Source organism: Brassica oleracea, chromosome C3 (assembly GCF_000695525.1).
Source record: "Brassica oleracea var. oleracea cultivar TO1000 chromosome C3, BOL, whole genome shotgun sequence".
In the NCBI taxonomy this organism is placed as follows: domain Eukaryota; kingdom Viridiplantae; phylum Streptophyta; class Magnoliopsida; order Brassicales; family Brassicaceae; genus Brassica; species Brassica oleracea.
Genome location: NC_027750.1, coordinates 33111658 through 33115460, shown reverse-complemented (window position 1 = coordinate 33115460; position 3803 = coordinate 33111658).

The following is a 3803-nucleotide window of genomic DNA, read 5'->3' as shown; positions in this document are numbered from 1 at the left end:
GGTATTCTCTAGATTTTTTTTAACAAACAAAGATGACGACTTAAAAGTAAGTCGTCCGTTTGACCAGAAGACTTACCCGTAAGTCTTCTACAGCCAGACTACTTACGGGTAAACCCAGACTACAGCCAGATCTGGAAAAAATTTCAATTTCATACTTTAAACTAGTGAGATGACTTCCTTATCACACAAAGTCTTCTCCAACCACCCAGAATCTCAAACGAAAGTAACCCACCAAGAATAGTATGCTTGAATGGCTCTATCAACCATAAAAATTTTTGAATCAAAAGCTTGAGTTTTTTGGATGAATATGGAGGTAAAGTAAAAGAGATGTTGTTTTTAGTTCATAACAATTGAGAAAGAGAGAGTGTAAATCGATTTTAGGTGCATTAAGAGCTTCAAATTGGTTGTTCATGGTGGTTGGGGTATTGATGACAATGACATTCTTGTAATTACTTGAAGATGATGAGGGTGAGAGAGTAAAAATGTCATTTTCAGAAGAAAAAAAATAAAAAAAATTTGATAGCATTTTCGTGAATATTATGAACTTGTGGGGTGAATAGGGGGTGAATAGGACAAAATAAAAATTCAAGAAAAGCATGGATTAGTTTTTGGTTTGACTTTTGAGTTTTGAGTCACTCTTGCAAAAAACCCAATTAATTAGGCGAATCCGAAGAATGTCTCTATTTATTTTATTAAAACAAAAATATTGTATACAAAAACTTTAATCCTAAGATTGATCATTACTTACATAATGGTAAATTGATAGTTACTTAAATATTAGACTAGTTTAGTGCAATGCATTATCATATATACAACTAGGGCACACCTAGGCCTGGGAATTTAAATCAAAGCCCGCGGGAGCCGCCCCATTTGACCCGCCGCGGGGCGGGTGCGGGTCGAGCGTTTTGAAAAAATCAAGTCGCGGGTGCGTGTGCGGGTTAAGACTATTTTTTGCGGGGCGGATGCGGGTTGGTTGATTTTGATTTGCGGATACCCGCCAACCCGCAAAATAAAATAAAAAATAAAAAAATCTTTTTTTTTTGAAAAATTCGATTTTTTTAGAAAAATAATTAATTTTTTTAAAAAATAATTAAATTTTAAAAAAATAATATAAAAAATTACTTATAAATATATTATTTTATAGAAAAAATAATTAAATAATTATTTTTTTAATTAAAAATATAACCCGCGGGTTACCCGCAAAATAAAGCGGAGCGGGTGCGGGTATTAGTTTATTTCTTTGCGGATTGTGCGGGTCAAAATTTTAACTAAAAAAAAAGAAACGATCCGCGGGTTGGCGAGTCGTGCGGGGCGGGTTGACCCGCGAACCCATGCCTAGGTACACCTGCCCGACAGGCGGGTAAACAAATAATATAAATTATTTTAAATGCTTAACTTATTCTTACTTAAAATTAAAATTAATTTTTATGTTTTTTATTAAAATAATTTATCTATTTATTTTAAGAAACGCAAACTTGTTAATTATTAAAAGTTTTATAGAAGTTTATGATTTTTTTTTAATGTTTGTTTTAGTTTAATTGTAGTAATAGTTAGAATTAGTTTTTAAAAATTGCTTGATGAGTTTAGTAATAAGTAGAGCGAAGTTTGAAAACACTTATATATTGTTAGATAATTTAGATGATTAGAGGGAAAAGAAACTTGCGGGTAACAATTGCTTTTATTGTTCAGAATGTTATATATCACCATCTTAATTTTTAGTTTGTGGTTGTTGGATTTATCGGATAAGTTGCAACTTTTTTTAACTGTGTGATTTTTGAGTTCAACCTCCTCTGCAAGAAATGAATTATTAAATGGGATTCCAATTTATTTCAAACTCTCAAACCTTAAAATATGTTGGTTAAATTATAAAGACAAAGTGTTTAATCTGTTTTTAATAGATACATGTGTCACATCGGATTTCAATGGTGTAGGGATGACATGTAATCGTAGCTTTGACATTCAAATAAACTACAATGTAAACTGACAATCTTGTTACCTTTAAAGAAAGTAAAAGCGATTTCGGTAGTAGCGGCGTGTGAAATGCGCATCTCTAGCATTGGTTCTTTTTGATCGTGCTTATTCTCCATCCAAACATGTTCCAACTATGCATGACTGATCTATGTCTCAACCTTGAATATATCATTATGCTGTATTCATAAATGTTATTGTCATACACTTCAATTGTTATGTGTAGATGTTGTAAGCCTTATCCATCGGACATAGTGTGCCTCAATGTTTCTACACCGAGCTTTAACGTATTCTGTGATTCATTATTGGGTTCCCATTTAGCTGCATGTATTAGAGTGGTTGGAGACGATCTATGCCTCACTCTCGAGGTTTTGTTTTGGTTTGGTTTCGGTTTATTCCGGTGTGTTTTGTAAATCAATTTTTTAGTGTAACCATTTAACCAATGGCCGTTTAAGAATTTTGATATTAATATATACATTTTTTAAGATATTCTCATCCGGTTATATATTGATCATAACGAATGTTAAATATGGCAATTCAGTTCTGGAAGAGTATATCGATAGAATAAAAAATGAAAATTCTCAAAAATACATAAAATAAAAAAATATTACAAATAGCTAATATTTCACCTATTTCCTTAATCAAAAGTCTGGTTTATTCCGCTGGAAGCCTACAAACAGCTAGAGTTGGATAGAGAGCAGCCAAGATGTTAAACTGTAGATAAAAACATAAAAGAGTCAAACCTACTGTGAAGAAAAGAAAAGCATGGAGATAATATTCACAACCCATACTTCAAGCTATCTAGATGATCATGTTATGTAAAATTATTCAAATACTATTATCTCACCTCGTCATCTTCTCTCCTTGTAGGAGATGGATTACATTCCTCTACAAGACCCATCGAATAACAGACCCTAATCAGCAAGTCGGATCGATTTGGTCGGCTCGGTGGTTAAACCTATCGGCTTGACCTTAGAGTATTTTTAGCCGGTCGAGTAAGTCGGCTAAAAATGCCCGGCTTAGAGGGAGCCTTGTTCAGGCCCGTATACTCGGCCTCTCACATCAAGGCCCAAAGGAGCACGAAACTAGGGCATCTGAGCAGGAGTCCTATAAGAAGGGAAAAGGAAGCAACAAGAAAGGGACTTTTTGGACCATTGAACACACTGAGCGGCTAGATCTAAGATTTTAGGTTATCTCTTTGATCTTGTTACTCTTCGATCTTGTTGCTCTTGAATCTTCTTGTCACTCTTGTAACACTTCAAACCAGATCTAAATAAAACGTCTTTAGCCATCCCATTTCTGACTTCTTCCATCTTAGTCGACTGAATCCCGTTCAAACAATTGGCGCCCACCGTGGGGCTGACTAAAGTAACGTTCTAGATCTACATGGTTCAAGACGACGCCACCTTCGGCGCTCCGGGCGGTGAACCGACCCCAACGCCCGAAGCCGCACCACCCATCGCCGCAGATTTCATGAGCTCTATCATGGCTCGACTTGCTCGTCAAGACGAAGTCCAAAAGACGACCAACGACCAGTTATCTGCTTTGGTCGCGGCCCTCACAGCTTCCGACGGCCAAACAAGCCGTCCCCAGCAGATACGCCGTCGCCTCTTTAACACCAACCCGACGGCGACCGGAGGCGACCATATCTCAGACGACTACGAGCCTAACGAAACCCTTCTCGCCGACCACCCCCCAGTAGGTTTTGATCTCGCAACCATACGCGAGCTCGCCGAGCTCAAACTCAGCTTCCAACAAATGAGCGAGAAGATCCATCAAGTAACCAGCGCAGCCCCGCAAATCGAGAGCGTCCTCGCCGCAACATCACGCACTCC